General features: G+C 68.5%; 2 protein-coding genes across 7 annotated transcripts in view; one reads left to right on the top strand and one right to left on the bottom strand.

Moving 5' to 3' along the window:
• MACROD1 (mono-ADP ribosylhydrolase 1) overlaps nucleotides 1-15,506 on the bottom strand; it is a 112,784-nt gene that overhangs the window by 23,735 nt on the left and 73,543 nt on the right. The gene's annotated exons all lie outside the window — the stretch shown is intronic.
• The window catches only part of FLRT1 (fibronectin leucine rich transmembrane protein 1), a 64,820-nt gene continuing 50,895 nt past the window's right edge, over nucleotides 1,582-15,506 (top strand). Inside the window, exon 1 of the mRNA XM_051833141.2 lies at nucleotides 1,582-2,136. The gene's annotated coding sequence lies outside the window, so the exon portion shown is untranslated. The remainder of the gene's footprint in view (nucleotides 2,137-15,506) is intronic.

The following is a 15,506-nucleotide window of genomic DNA, read 5'->3' as shown; positions in this document are numbered from 1 at the left end:
CCAGCCCCCACAGCATAGGTGCTCCCCCCCGTCAGCCCCCACAGCACAGGTGCTCCCCCCAGCCCCCACAGCACAGGTGCTCCCCCCATCAGCCCCCTCAGCACAGGTGCTCCCCCCAGCCCCCACAGCACAGGTGCTCCCCCCAGTCCCTCAGCACAGGTGCTCCCCCCAGCCCCCACAGCACAGGTGCTCCCCCCCAGCCCCCACAGCACAGGTGCTCCCCCCAGCCCCCACAGCACAGGTGCTCCCCCCATCAGCCCCCTCAGCACAGATGCTCCCTCCAGCCCCCACAGCACAGGTGCTCCCCCCCAGCCCCCATAGCACAGGTGCTCCCTCCCAGCCCCCTCAGCACAGGTGCTCCCCCCAGCCCCCACAGCACAGGTGCTCCCCCAGTCTCCACAGCACAGGTGCTCCCCCCGTCAGCCCCCTCAGCACAGGTGCTCCCCCCCCGTCAGCCCCCTCAGCACAGGTGCTCCCCCCATCAGCCCTCACAGTACAGGTGCTCCCCCCATCAGCCCCCTCAGCATAGGTGCTCCCCCCAGCCCCCACAGCACAGGTGCTCCCCCCAGCCTCCACAGCAAGGTGCTCCCCCAGCCCCCACAGCACAGGTGCTCCCCCCGTCAGCCCCCTCAGCACAGGTGCTCCCCCCTGTCAGCCCTCACAGCACAGGTGCTCCCCCCAGCCCCCACAGCACAGGTGCTCCCCCCAGCCCCCACAGCACAGGTGCTCCTCCCAGCCCCCACAGCACAGGTGCTCCCCCCATCAGCCCTCACAGTACAGGTGCTCCCCCCATCAGCCCCCTCAGCATAGGTGCTCCCCCCGTCAGCCCCCTCAGCACAGGTGCTCCCCCCCGTCAGCCCCCATAGCACAGGTGCTCCCCCCAGCCCCCACAGCACAGGTGCTCCCCCCAGCCCCCTCAGCACAGGTGCTCCCCCCAGCCCCCACAGCACAGGTGCTCCCCCCAGCCCCCTCAGCACAGGTGCTCCCCCCATCAGCCCTCACAGCACAGGTGCTCCCCCAGCCCCCACAGCACAGGTGCTCCCCCCTGCCGTCAGCCCCCAGCACAGGTGCAGCGGCTCCTCCAGCCACTTTCCCCACCAGGTCCCTTTAACCCCCACGCTAACCTTGGACTTCAGTCCTTAGTACTCCCATTTACTACCAAGGACTGAGGCTGGCCGTCGTCTGACCCAGGCACTGCCCACTTAGGCAGCGTGGGGCAGGGCTCCGAGTGCCCAAGGAAGTGGGAACACCTGGGTAGGGAAGGGGCCAGCAGAGAAGGGGTTACCCCGGCAGCAGAGTGGGCCTGGGGACGTGTTTGTGAATGAATGCACGGATGGCTGGCTGAATGAATGAATGAATGAATGGATGGATGGGTGGATGGGTAGATGGGTGGAAGGTTGATGAATGAGTGGGTGCGGAGAGCGGGGTGCAGGGGAGGCGGCGCGCCGAGCAAGAACCCCGCTTCCTCCCCCCACCGGAGGCGGGTTTGCTTTGGGGGCCTCCTCCCCCCACCGCTCCCCAGGGGGGCAGACTCCCAGACTGAGAGCCCCACCCCCAGCCATTTTAGCTGAGGGCAGGAGGAGCGGGAGGCGGAGGCCGCGGCTCCGGGCTGGGCCCGAGTCCCCGCGCGGCGGCGCAGCCTCCCGCGCCGGGTCCCGCCGGCCAGTGCGCAGCGCGGCCCCCGCCCCCGCCGCCTTCTCCCCGCCCGCCGCCGCCTCCCCTTCTCCTCCCCGCCCGCTCGCTCCGCGCCTGCACGCACGGCCCCCGCCGCCGCGAGGGGAGAGGCGGCCGCACAGCCTGGCTCCCGCGCCCTGCTCGCCGCCGCCCGCGCGGACACCACCGCTGGCCTTCGCTCCACGGAGCTCACCCGCCCGGGCACACGCACCCCGCCACCGGCGCAGCCCCGCGCGCTCCTCCCGCGGCTCTGCCGGGCGCCCGAGCCGGGCAGATGCGCCGCCGCGCGCCCCCCGCCCCGGGCCCGCCACCGCGCTCCGCTGCGCGCTGGGGACTCCTCTCCCGCGCCCCCCAGGGTGCCCTCCGGCTCGGGTTCCCGCCCGCTCCTTGGAATAACCCCTGAGGCTCCAGCCGTAGCCGCAAAGTTTCCCGAGGAGACCCGCCTCCCCGGCCGCTGCGCAGGTAAGGCGGGCTGAACGGGCGGGGGCCGGAGCTGGGCGCCCGGGACGGGGCGCCGGGGCCCGCGGGGCGGGGGCCGCAGGCCGGCGAGGCGCGGAGGCGCGGCGGGATCGGGCTGCTCGGCTTTGCCCTGGCGCGGCGGGGGACGCGCAGCCTTCGGGATTTGGGGTGGGGGCCGGGAGCCGAGCGCCGAGCGCCAGTGGCGCTGGCCCCGCCGCCCGGGGAGGCGTGGGGTGCGCGGTCGGCGACTCCGCTCTCATGAGCAGAGCCTGCAAAGGGCGGGGGTCGGGGGGCGGCTCGGCTGGAGCCCGCGGGGGGCGCCAGGCTGGGTAGGGCGGTCCCAGCTCCGGCCCCGCACCCTGGAGCCAGAGGGCGAGGTGCCCGCGGCCAGGGCACCGGCCGGCCGGGCGCCGCGCTCCCGTCCCCACCAGCCGTGTGAGTCACGGTTGGAGCGAGGTTTTATTTTTAAAACGACTTCAAGGGGGGCACCAGCAGCCTCCAACTTCCCTCCCTGTGCGCGCTGTGGCTGTGAGCCCTGTGCCGCCTCGGTGGGGGCCGTGCACCTGGCGGCCAGAGCCCTGCAACTTCGCGACTGGGGGCACACAGCGGGCGGCCCCCTCCCCAGGCTCTCCAGGCCAGGGGGGCGCCCCATGGGGGCTGGCCGACACGCCCTCCCTGGGGGCAGGAGGCCCAGGGGGGAGGCAGGGAGCGGGCTGATCTGAGCTCTCCATGGGAGAGAAAGTTGTGGGGCAGCCCCATCAGGGAGCTACCAGGCTTCCCGCAGCTCCGGGGGCTGGAGGCTCTCTGGGGTGAGCTTGGCGAGCAGACAGCTCAGCTGGGGGGCGGGGGAGCGAGGGGGCAGTGGGCCCAGCCCCCTGAGGTCCTGCACCCTCAGGGAGGCTGGAGGCCAGCCCACCTCCCAGGGTGGCTTTGGAGCTGGGGAGGGGCTGTCTGTGCTGGGGGAGGGGGGACACAGTCCCCCAGGACCCCGGGGGCTCCAGGTGGAGGGGTGTGGGCTGGGCCAGCCCCCCCCCCCACCGGCGGTCAGCGGCTGCGCCTGGCAGGGTTGGGGGGTTCCAGGCTGGGGTTTCTGGAGTTGAAAGTGCAGTGCGTCTCTTCCGGCCAGCCCCAGGAGCAGAGCCCCAGCGTCACCTGTCAGCTGGTGCCGGCTCCGTGGGCGACTGCTCAGGGCGTCCTCAGGTTTAAAATGGAAATGGCCTGTGCTGTGGGGAGGGGCTGGGGAGGCCTGAGGGGCAGGAGGAGCTGCCGGCTGTCACATCTGGCTGCAGTGGGCAGAGAGCGCGTGCGGCGGCGGGCGGGGGCTCTGTGTGCACCCCCACGCAGACCCATAGCCCGGACACCTCCTAAAAGCTATGGGAGTACAGAGTCGCAGGGCGCTGGGCAGCCGTGGCCTGCACCAACTTCCCCTGGAGCTGAGCCTCCCTCGCACCCGCCCACCGCTGACCGCTTGCCTGTCCCCCCACCTCTGTGCCTCCCTGACCCCCAGACGGGAGCTGTCCCATGTCCTGAGTGGCCCTACCCCGCTTCTGGGCCACAGGCTCCCCCAGGGCCGGGGGCACCTGCAGAGAGCCTGGAGGTTCTAGGGCGAGATCCCCCTCCCTATGCAGCTGGCACGCTGGCCCCCAGCAGCAGCGCCCCCAGTGCTCCCCTGAGTCGCCCCACGGAGGCCTCTGGGAGCACCGCCCAGCTTGTCTCTAAGGAGCCGGTCAGGGTGTTGGCCCTGTCACCTGTTGCCAAGGCGTCGGCCCCCGGGACTCAGCTCTGTGCAGACTGAGGCCCGCTGGGTGAGCCAGGCCTGCAGCCGCCCCTCGGGGGCCCCGGGTCCTTGCCTGGACCGGGGTGGGTAGCGGATGTCTCAGTAAGGGAGGGTTAGCAGGCCACAGCGGTGCCCGGAAGGACGGGCAGGTTGCGTCTGTACCGGCTCCAAAGCCGTCTGAAAGGGACCAGTGTGTGGCGCAGCAGGTGAAGCCGGCATGCCATACCCGAGTGCCCATCTGAATCCTGGCTGCTCTGCTTCCACTCCGTGTCCTGCCAGTGCGCCTGGGAAGGCAGCGGGAGAGGAGATGGCCGAGTCATGGGGTCCCGCCACCCAGGTGGGAGACCAGATGGAGCTCCTCGCTCCTAGCTGACTGTTGAGGCCACCTGGGGAGTGGACCAGCAGATGGACTCTCTCTCTCTCTCTCTCTGTTACTCTGCCTTTCAAAAGCCATAAACCTGCAAAGTTAGCTGAGAGGGGACAGGAGCTCCAGGTGGCCCTGAAGTGGCAGGTGCAGAGGTGCCGGCCACCTGCAGGGGCCCAGGCGGTGGCTGCGGTGGGGGTGGGGTGGGGGTCGGGGCTGCTCTGTGCGGGGAGATGAGGACCTGGGCCCCGGGCACAGCTGCCTCCGAGCAGTCAGGCGGGACAGAAGCAGTGGCTTGGGGCAGGGAGAGAGGAAGCACGGTGCGGGCTGGGGGTGGCGTGGCTGGCCCTTGGGTATGGGTACGTTCCTTGGGACTTGGGGACCTACCAGCGACCCCTAGCCCGCGGTCAGGGTTGGAGAATGGCCTGAGCTCAGAGGCCTAGCACACAGCCTTCCTGGACACTGGGTGCCACCCGAGTCCTCCCTCTGCTTGGCCCGCTCACCCGGCAAGTGACCAGGCCTTGTCGGGCCTCGGCTTCCTCGCGATGAAGTGCCCGCGTCAGAGCCACCCACTATGAGGTGACGCATGCGCACATGGCAACACGGGGCCCTGTGCACCGCTGGCCCCCATCTCCGGGTCACCCTGGGCTGAGGCTTTCAGGCCCCAGCCACACTCCCCAGTGGGATCACACCCCCTGCTGGTGGGGGCAGCGGGCTGCAACCCCAGCCCCGAGCAACAGGCAGATGAGGGTGTGGGCTGGGAGCGAGTGTCCTGGATGAGGGGCTGGGGGGCTTCCCCAGGCGCTGCCCATGTAGGGGGGCTCTGGGGCTCTGGCCGAGACCCCGTGACTACCTTTGATGTCCAGCTCTGAATGTGTTTGCAGCGGTGTTCCTCTACCCGCTGGCCTCCCTGAGACGGAATGCAGGCCAGGGCACGAGGCACCCGTGTTCCGACCTGTGCCGTGCGTGGAGCAATGGTCACTCTGGGCGGGCCAGGGTGGGATGGCCGGGAGGGGATGGGCGAGGACAGCGCCCGGCCGTGCCCTCCGGACCCGCAGGCGGCCTGCCCTTGTGGCAGCTGGCGCCCGCAGGGTTCCACGAGCAGCCGAGTTTGCACAGCCTGCGTTTGCCCGGGCGGCAGGTGGATGCCTGTTTACCGGCACCTGCGGCCCCCGGAGCCCGGCTGCCCCCTGGGGTCAGCTGCTCTGCGGATGATGTCAGCACTCTGGGGCATTGGCTCACGGTGTACAAGTTGTGTGGTGGATGTTAAACTCCTGTCCTGCAGAGCTAACTGGACCGGGGGTGGGGGGTGGGGGAGGTGGGGCTGAGGCTACAGAGACGGGGGCCGGGCTGACTCCGGGGCCCTGCCCTGCGCCCTGGGCTCCGTCTCCCTCCTGCGCCCCTCCTCTCCTGCCCATTCACTCACTCACATTCAGGAGGTGGTGGTGGCACCAGCCTTTGCCAGGTGCAGTGCTGGGCTCTGGGACAAAGCGTGGAACCCGAGCTGGCCTGGGAGCTCACAGCGGGTGGGGGCTGGCACTGACCCGCCGCGCCCCCTTCCACCACAACGCTGGAGGCTGCTGGGGGGTCTCGCCAGGGAAGGGGGTGCCTGCGTCGAGAGGGGTGAGCTGGAGGGGGCGAGGAGAGGGATGGAGATGAGGGGCCTGGGGACAGAACAGATTGGGGGGGCCTGCATGTGGACCCGCGGTGGGGGTGCCCGCTGGCCACCCCTGGGATGTTCTGCTCCGTCCCCACCCCCACACGCTCTGGGGTGCCCAGGGCGCTGGGTCCGCTGACCCTGAGAGCTGGGTATTTGTCACCAGCCGGGCCAGGTGGACCAGCATGTACGGGGCTGTGTGTGACAGCACTGAGGGCCGTCAGTGACAATGGGGGCCCCTGAGAAGCCCTCCCCGGTCAGTGGGAAGGGCACTGGGCTGAGGAGGGGGCTGGGTGCAGCCGAGGGAGGGGGGAGCGCAGGCCCAGCTGTGCGGGCGCAGCTAACCACTAGGGGACACTGCCTCCCAGGCAGAGCGCAGAACCCAGGCATCCCAGCAACGGGGCTGGTGCTGGCGTCGGGAGGCGCCCGTCCTGGCCTCGGTGCCTGCGTGGCTGTCGAGAGGCAGCTCTCGGCAGTATTTTTTCCCCACTCCCCTTTCCCTCCTTCTGCCTGAATTAATCGTTGGCACCAGATTACAACAGATTTAGCAAACTGTAAAAAAAAAAAAAAAAAAAAAAGAGCGAGTGAGTGCGCGCCCGAGGAGGAGCGGGAGCAGGGGGATGACTTGGGAGAGGAGATGGCATTTCTCCGCAGAAGCCAGTTGCTCCTGTCCAGCCGGCCCCCGTGCCCCTCGCTCCCGCCCCCAGCGACCGCGATGGGAAAATAGCCTACAAAATGCCTAAGGGCGCCACAAAATGCCTGGGGGCGGCCTGCCCAGGGCTGCCTGGTGGCGGCCTGGGGAGCAGAGGTGCGCAGGGCCGGAGCCCAGGGGCCTGAGGCCGGGGGAGGCAGGCAGGGCTGGCCGAGGGCAGGGGTGCAGTCTGCAGGACTGAGTGGCCACTCGGGAGCTGGGGCAGGTGGTGGCGGACGGAGGGTGCTGGCTGCCTCCTGGGTCACTGGGGACCAAGTCCACTGGCCTGAGCTGCCCCTGGGACTGCCCTCCTGGGTCCTGGGCCAGATGTGCAGATCTGTCTGTCCCAAACCACCCGCTGGCCACTCTGAGCGACCCAACTGGAACCCGCTCCTCTGTGGTCAGAACTCAGGCCGGGGCTGGCACGTTGCAGAGGATCATGGGAGTTTAGCCCCATTCCCGAGGGCACCTTGTCCAGCTGAGGCTCAGGGTAGGAATCGGAGGCCCAAGGCCACGGGATCCCTAGCTGGGGTGGGAGTTCCCTCTCCTGTCCTCTCTCAGGACAGAGGCCCCCAGCGGGGAGGGGAGGGGAGGCTAGGCGAGTAGGGGCGCCTCCTGCCCGCCTGCACCCACCTTTACACAGTGCTCTGCACACACAGCTCACACCCACCCCATCTTCCCGGTCTGCCTCTCTGAGTGAACCCCACTCCCCAGAAGCTGCTAACCGCCCCCCGAACCTCGTGCTGTCCCCAGGAGCTCTCCTGGGGCCTCTGTCTGGGGAGGGGGAGGCACAGAGCGACAATGGCTCTACCCTCCCTGGAAGGTGGGTGCGGGGCAGGGCCGCCCGCTGGCTGGCAGTTGGGGTGGCCTGGTGCCGGCCAGAGCTCACGGGGAGGGCTTGGAGGAGGGCTGCTGGGGGCCTGGGGGCTCCCCCCTCCTCAGGGAGGCCACACCCCCTCAGATCAGCCCCATGTCCCAGGGAGACAGACCCCGCATGCCCACAGTGGGGTATTCTGTGCCTCAGTTTCCCTGCTATTGGACCACAAGGCCCTAAAGGTCAGGAGCACCAGGGCTCTGGGCCTCCCACGCTTGGGCTCAGGTGCACCCAGGGCCCAAACCCTGAGCCTGTCCCGGGGCCCTGGGGAGCTTGGGCTCTGGGGGAGGGGCTGTGCAGGCTGGCCCTGCCCACCCCACAGTTGTGATGGGGCCCAGCCGGGGTGTGGGTAACTGGGGCAGGGGCAGAATGAGAAGGCCTTGAGGCCAAGTTGCCAAAAGAGAGAGTGGGGCCCAAGTGTCACCTCCTGCCCGACAGGTCCCCTGGGATGGGATGGGTAGGAGCCGGGCCCCGGGGGCCCTGAGACTCGCTTCCTGCTGGGTGGGGTGGTAGAGAGGCCACAGCAAGTACTGAGCACCTGCTGTATGCACAGCCAATCTCATGCAGCGCTTTGCTCTCCCTGCACAGCTTCACGCCCACAAGGGGACTGGGCCGAGGGCCCGTGGCCAGACGTGGCGTGTTCCTCGTGCCTTGGGGTGCCGTGGGTTAGGCCTACCCGCTGCTTGGGCCGCCGGCGCCCCACACCAGAGCGCCAGTTTGAGCCGCAGCTCCGGTACTGCTCACGCAGCTTCCTGGGAAAGCCGCAGCAGACACTGGGGTCCCTGCACCCACGCGGGAGACCCGGATGGAGTTCCCAGCTCCAGCGGGCGCTTACGCAACACCGTGGGCGTGAATCAGCGATGGAAGCCCTGTCTCCCCGCCGCTCCGTCACTCCGCCTTTCCTAAACCTTTCCAGAAAACGGTCACACGCTCTGCACGTCCCCTCCGACTCGGGGCAGGAGGCCGCGCGGTGGCGGCCGGGGCTTACACGGCGCCCGGGGTGTACCTGCTGGCCAGCTGCTCCCCCAACAAGCCTCTCAGTGGCACCAGGGTACACCGGGGCGCAGAGCGGGGAAGGGACTTGTCCAAGGTCACGCGGAGGAAGGGGCGCCACATCCCCTGGTCTTGGTGCACAGGGTCCTTTACGTACACAGAGGGGAAACTGAGGCACGGATGGGTAAGCTGGGGTTTGCTCTCTCACGCCGCCGCCTCCTGAGCTGGGGACCCACAGTGGGGGGGACCACGGGAGCGCTCCTCCCAGATTCTGCCCAGGCCTTCCCCCCACCCACGGCCCCCGCCGTGTGTGCTGATGGCGGCACTGAGTCGCATGTCGGGGAGGGTTGGGGGAGTGAGAACTGAGCGAGGAGCAGCGGTCTGGCGTGCGTGGCGGATGGCACGTGCCCTCCCGCGGCTGACGTCAGCAGGTGGCCCAGCTGGGCCTGGTTGCCTTGGCGGGCGGCAGGCGAGGGGCCCCGGGAGGGCGCCGGTGGCCTGCGGTCACAGAGCAATCTCCATTAGGACCGGCGCGCGGCTGCAGCTCCTGGAATCCTATTAAAAGCGTTTTCATTGTTCCCGAACCTGCTCCGCTCCACCGGGACCTGGGTTGTTGATAATTTATTTGTGGAAGGGAAAGGGGCGAGGAGCGTGGGGCGCGCAGGAAATGTCATTATTTACTCAGCCCGGCTCTGTGGCGGAGGGGGCGACCCCCGCGCGGCCTCCCGGTCCCTCTGCCACCCAGCGCAGAAGTGGGGGAGCCAGGCTCTGCTGGGGTGCACCTGGGGGGCAGGAGGTGTTGGGAGGAGGGGGTGAGTCCCCTGGGGGTGCTGGCAGCCAGGGGCCCTCGGCTCCGTCTAGCCCTGCCTGGAGATGCAGGCAGTGTAGACAAGGTGGTGGTGGGGATGCTGAGGCCTCCAGCTTCATAGAGGCATAGAGGACCCCACTGTGGGTGGGATGAGGGTGGGTGGCAGCCCCGTTGGGTCCTGAGGGTGCAGGCGCCTAGGGGCTCGGGGGCGGATGAGGCTGGGGTCCCCCCGCCTGGCCAGCTGCAGCCTGTGTGGGACATCGAGTCCCCACGGCGTCTGTGCAGTGAGACCGTTGTCACCTCCTCCCGGCACACGAGGGGACTGAGGCCCAGACCGTCAAGTGCACGCGGCTTCCAGGGGGCAGGGCTGGGGTTTGAGCCCAGCTTCTCTCAGCGTGGTGGCGGGTCGGGGGCTCCCACCGAGACCCAGCCCTCCTGAGCCAGCCCCCCCCAGCGTGAGAAATCCCGGGGGAGGCCGCGCAGTCGCTTCCTGCGGATCCTGCCAGAATCAAACTTGGTTGTCACAGCGGCGCCGTGGGGCTCAGGCATCGCTTCCTCCCTGGACAGCCGAGGGCACAGCGCGGATGTCATTCACGTAGAGGCGGAGCCAGGTGGGTCCTGGGTCCCCAGGTGCTCCCTGTACTGGGCTGAGGCCGCCCGGGGCAGGACGGAGCTGTCCCCACCGCCTGGGACTCTCGGCTCTGCACCGTGAACCCGGAGTGGCATGAACACACGGATGTAATTCCGACGCTTCCCCCACTCCCCCCATGCTCTGGCTGAGACGCTGCAACGTGTTAAAAAAAAAAAAAAAAACGCATTTAATCAAGTCACTCACTAGCTCTAAGACCATCAGTGGCTCCCTAGTGCCTGAAAAAATCAAATCCCAAACCCTTAGGCTTGGCATTTCAGGCCCCCTCAGCCTAGTCCTGCCTCTTAGGCCTGTACAGCCCACACCCCTGAGCCATCAGCTGTGCCGTCCCTGGGTCTGCAAGGCCACCCTCCCTCCCCGACATCGAGTGAACGCCACCTCCTGCGTGAAGCCCTCCCTGACTGATGGAGAAACCAGACCTCCTCCTCCCCTCCACCTGAGCCCCAGCACAGGTGCTGCCCACCTCCACCCACCTTTCCCGTCCTCTTTCGTCTGCCCTGGCCCCGGCGTAAGCGTGGAGCTGATCCTGAGATTCATCACTCTGTCCGGCCAAGGCTTCCGAGACACACTGATAAATTACTTTCTCTGCGCAGCCGCCCTGGGAGAGGGTGGGGAGGCCATTGTGTAAGGGGCGAACCAGAGACCCCCGCGAATTCAGTCACGTGCCACGGCCTCCTGTCATCTGCAGGCAGAGCTGGGGGTGCAGCTGCACCCCTGCAGCCGTGGGGTGGGAGGAGGGCGGCCAGCGGGTGCTCGCGGCACGCTCTGCCTGCCTGGCCCGAGTAGCGCACTAGACGCGGGTATCCGTCGTTCCAGGGGTCCAGGGGTACGCAGAGGCTACGTTTTACAGATGGGGAAGCCGAGGCCGAGAGGGAGGCGGGCGGCCAGGCCGAGCCCAGCCCTGCAGCGATCCAGAGAGATCTCTCAGCAGGGGGCCCGGTGCCTCCCCAGCGCCCCGTGTGCCAGGCCTGGGGCTGCCCGGCGGGGAGGCGGCATCACGCCCAGGGGCCCGGCCGGGCGTGGGCCCCGCCCCCTGGCAGCTGCCTCGCCGGCCCCGTGGCCTCGCAGACAGACGGGGCTTGTGAGAGCCGGGGGGGGGGGGGCCTGGGGGAACACGCAGCTCCCGCCGGCCCAGGCTCAAAGGCTTCATTGTGGCAGCAGGGCTGGCCCTGGGCAGCTGCCCCCGCCGGAGCCGAGCCCACACAGAGCCTGGCCTTTGTCCCGGCGCGGGGCCCCTGACCTGACCCGGGGTCGGCGGGACAGAGGGCCTTGTCCTCAGGCCGCCCTGGTCTCCCCCGCCACCTCTGTCATCATCCTGGGACGCTGTGGTGGTGACCCCGGGGCCTCTGCTGCTCCCAGCCTGGGCCGGGGTGAGGCAGAGTGGAGGCAGTGCCCACTGGGCCACCCGGCTGAGGGAGTTACCCAAGCCGGGCACCAGTGTGTGCTCACCGCGCCTGCGCAGTCATTCGCCCATTTGACGGACGAGGCCACTGAGGCACCTGGACCTGCTGAGCTTCAGTTTCCTGGGGAGTGACCCGGGGAGGACGGGCTCCTTGCAGGGCTGTGCAGGAACCTGGCACGCAGCGAGGGTCACACGCTGGGGACGCCACCCCCGGGACTCAGCCCTGGGCACTCGGTGGCCTGCGCGAATTCTAGTAGGGGAGGGAGACGTAGCGTGCATGGCCCTGGGGCTGGGGCTCGGCTGCACTCCTGTCTCCCTTATCCGGCCTTGTCCAGGTCCCCAGCCTCGCACTCTGAGGGCTCTACCCACCTGGGGGGGGGGCGGGTGGACTCTGCGGGGGGCCACCCTTGGGTGGAGCCTCCAGAGCCCTGGGTTGGAGCCGCAGGAGCCACTTCCTGGCCCTCGGTTTCCTCATCTGGCCCCGTGGGGGACGCCGCCGCGCTCTGGGTGCTGGCGTGGGCGACGGTGGCGGCGGGGACGCTGGTGGCTTGGCTCAGCACCCGGTGGTGACAGCAGCACGCGGCCCCTCCCCTGGGCCCAGCTGATGGATTTCATCATCACAGGGCGGGGCCCTCGCTGGGTGCTAGTGAGGCTGGCGGAGCAGGCCAACAGCTGTTCCCACGGAGAGGAAATCTGTCGGCGCCGACAGACAGCTGGGACGCCGCGGGCCACGGTGCAGCTTCAGTGGGGCAGGGCTGTGGGCTCCAGCCCCACCCCCCATCGCGGGGTGCCCACCCGGTGCGCAGGGACAGGCCCAGACCCCCAGGGGTTCCCTCGCACTCCCAGGGAGCCTTCTGCACCTCGAGCCCCTGGACAGGATGCCCGTGGCCTTGGGTCTTGTTGCCTGTCCACCCCTGGGGACCTCAGGGCTCCTTTGGATATTGGGGGCCACCTTGCTGGGGTCCTGTCTCTCCTCTCTGGGGGGCTCCAGAGGGGCAGTGAGAGCCCAGGCACCGAGGCACATGATCATAGCGTTCCCGTTTCCGTGAGGGGTAGGGTCCCCATGCCAGAGGAAGCCCCACCCCGCCCTGGTCAGTGAGAAGAGGGCTCCAGACAGGCAGGCAAACCCCCTGTCTGGAAGAAGCCCCGTCCGAGCCGTGATGCCCTGTGGACACGCGAGAGTGGCCAGAATCATTTCCCCGTGGCTCCGGCGAAGGTCTGCACCGTGGCCGTGCAGCCTGAGCCTCTTCTCAGAGCGGGCAGCATGAGGGTGGCACACGAGCCTCTGCTTCTGGCCCACTGCCCCTGCCAGACATGGCTAATCCATCCCAGCACTGTCTCCTGCCGAGCCCCTGCCTGGCACCTCTGGCAGGTGTCTTGCACACGAGGAACTGGGGTTTGGGGATGTGTGACAGCCGCAGCCTCCCGGCTCGTAGGGGTGGAGCTTCGATTTGAACTCAGTTCTCCTGACCCCAGTACTTTGTGATCACGAGAGCTGGTGGGCCAGGGGCCCCTCACCCGGTGTAGGGGGGTCCTGCCCTGGTGCCAGCGGTGCTGTGTGGCCGGGCTGCACTCCTAGGGCAGGCGGCCTTCCTCCCCTGGTCACCTCTGCCGGAGGTAGCCTGCCTCTCCCGGCTCTAATCATGGCGCTTACATCCTGGGTTCCAAGCCGCAGCCTATGAACGTGGGCCTGCCTGAGGGGCCAGCCGCAGGGTCAGCGGTCCCCAGCCCGGATGCTGAGAGCTGAGGCTGGGCTCAGGGCCCTGGGGCGGCCTCAGTATAGCCTCGTTAGGAGGTGGTGGTGCTGCTGGCTTCGAGGTTACCCTTTTAATTAAGCCAATTAATTAGTGCCTTTAATGAAGCAGATTAACCAGGCCGGGCTCTGTAGATGGGGGGGGGGGGGGCTGTCACAGCCCACAGCTTCCTGCAGGGCTGGATTTGCAGAGGGCTGCTGCCCGGCCTCCCTCCAAGGGTACCTTGCACTGGGTCAGGCTAGGCCGGCGGTGGGGGCGTGCACAGCGGGTCTGAGGCTGCGGCCATCGCCCAGCCCCTGGGCCCCACGGAGGTGCAAGTGCCTGGAGTTGGGGGACGCAGGGGTCCCTACTGCCTCCTGCCCTGGAGCTCACTGGCCATCTGCAGATGGGGAAGGGGGTCTGGCTCAGGGTCCCCTGGGAACAGGGGCAGGGCAGGGCTGCGACACAAGGCCAGGGTCAGTGTGGGGGGGCCAGGGCCGAGAGAGGAGCCCCCCACCTCCCTGGGGTGGGAAGACCGAGCAAAGCGGCTCCAGGAAGGGCTGAGCCAGCAGCGTGAGAGATTCAGGTTAGACAGAGGAGGAACTGCCTGATGCCTGGGCCAGCAGCCAGCTTACAAAGGAAGAGACCGGTGCCGGGCAGCGAGCTCCCGGGAAACAGACCCCGGCACCGCCCCCAGTGCACAGCAACCCAGCTCGCAGCCCCCCGCTGCCCAGAGGTGCAGGGCAGGCCATGGCTCCTCGGCCTCAGTGCCCTCATCTTTTAAATGGGCACAGTGCTTTCTGGGGAGAGGGAGAGAGAGAGCTTCACCTCCCGCCCCCCAGAAGAGACGGAGACCCCACTCTGCTGCTAAACTGATGAACATTCATGGCCCCCGCGGTCCTCCCCAGAGGGCCACGCCTCTGTCTGCCGCCTCTGCCCGCGCGGCACCTGCCAGCCGGCTCCGAGGGCCTGGTGGTGGCTCCCCTTCAACGGGACTCCCCGGAAGGCTCTCTCTCGGCTTCAGCTCCTGCCCACGCTCTCCCGACTTCACGGCTGGGATCCCTTGACGCCCCCACCCCACCCCACCCCGCCATTTCCCAACCCACAGCAGCCTGGCTTGTCCTTTCTCTCCTGTGCTCACAGCCCTTCCCCGCCAGGTTCAGAAGTTGACCCTGTCGCTGCAACCTGTGTGTGTCTCCTGAGAGCAGCCCTGGGCCTCAGCTGTCCCCAGATCCACTGTGCCCAGCATGGGACACCCTCTGTGGGGTTCCGTGTGGATGAGGCACGTCCCTGGGGGCCAGGGCAAGGGGAGGGGCAGCCTGGAGCTGTGACTCAGATTTACCTTCAGAGGGGCCCCGTGGGGTGGGTGGCAGACAGGAGTGGGGACAGAGGTGCCCAGAGACACCGCTTTGAATACCAGCTGAAGCAGCCGGGTTCCGGGGTGGGGGGGGCTACCCATCGTTAGCAGCAGCTGCGGGGAAGGAGCTGGTGGCGGGGAGCGGGCAGAATCTGGGGCTTGGCGCCTGCTGTCCCCACCCAGTGCGGCTCCCCTGACCTCTGTACCCGCAGAAGCCTCATCCCTGACGCTGGGATCCAGGGATGGACGGCGAGCCGGGGGGCAGGGGCACGGGGATGCCTGGCTCCTCTGCACTGCCTCAGTTTCCCCTCTGTACAGAGGCACTGATGAGGCCCAGCCTCCCTCTGGGCTCAGTTCTCAGCTGAGGTCTGGCTGTGACTGTTGGCAGTGCCACTCTCGGAGCCAGTATGAGACCTGTCCCCGGCCTGCGGCCCTGGACAGACAGTGAGGGAGCCGCTGCCAGACACGGGGGCGCGGGTGACCTCTGTGTATGGGGAGCAGGGTTAGCAGGAGGAGGTGTGAGATGGCAGGACGGGGAAAGCCCCAGCACACAGACCGAGGTGGCTGGGACCCTGGCCCCCTTGGCCTCCAGCCTGCGGGCCCCCAGGGCGAGCGAGAGGGCAGGTGCCTTCACTGGGGGCTGGCTCCAGGACCCTGTGCCGCAGGCATCCTCCTCCTCCAGGCTCCTGCCCCCCCCCCCCCGGCTGCCGCAGTGCCAGGAGAAACAGGTCCTCCCTCCGAGTGGAAATTCACACCCCCCCGCCCAACCAAGCTGTCTGTGGGAGGAGGGTGCCGGGAGGGGAGCAGCTGCGGGAACAGGAGGCTCTGTGAGCGGGCGGACAGACGGACGAGAGACGGAGCCCAGTCCTCCATCTGGAAGTGACAGCAGGGGACAGGTGGGCGGCCAGCCCCACCCGCAGCCCACACCCCCCAGCTGCCCCAAGGGATGGGGGGAAGCTGTGATGAAGACACAGTGCGAACGCACACATGGTGGGAGGGGGTTCCTGGGCTCTGCCCGCTAGCAGCCCGCTCTGGGACAAGTGAGAGCCAGTCCTGGGGTCTCCGTGG

Source organism: Oryctolagus cuniculus, chromosome 1, assembly GCF_964237555.1.
Source record: "Oryctolagus cuniculus chromosome 1, mOryCun1.1, whole genome shotgun sequence".
NCBI classification, from domain to species: domain Eukaryota; kingdom Metazoa; phylum Chordata; class Mammalia; order Lagomorpha; family Leporidae; genus Oryctolagus; species Oryctolagus cuniculus.
The sequence above is the reverse complement of the archived record's forward strand: the minus strand, read 5'-3'. Positions and strand labels throughout refer to the sequence as shown.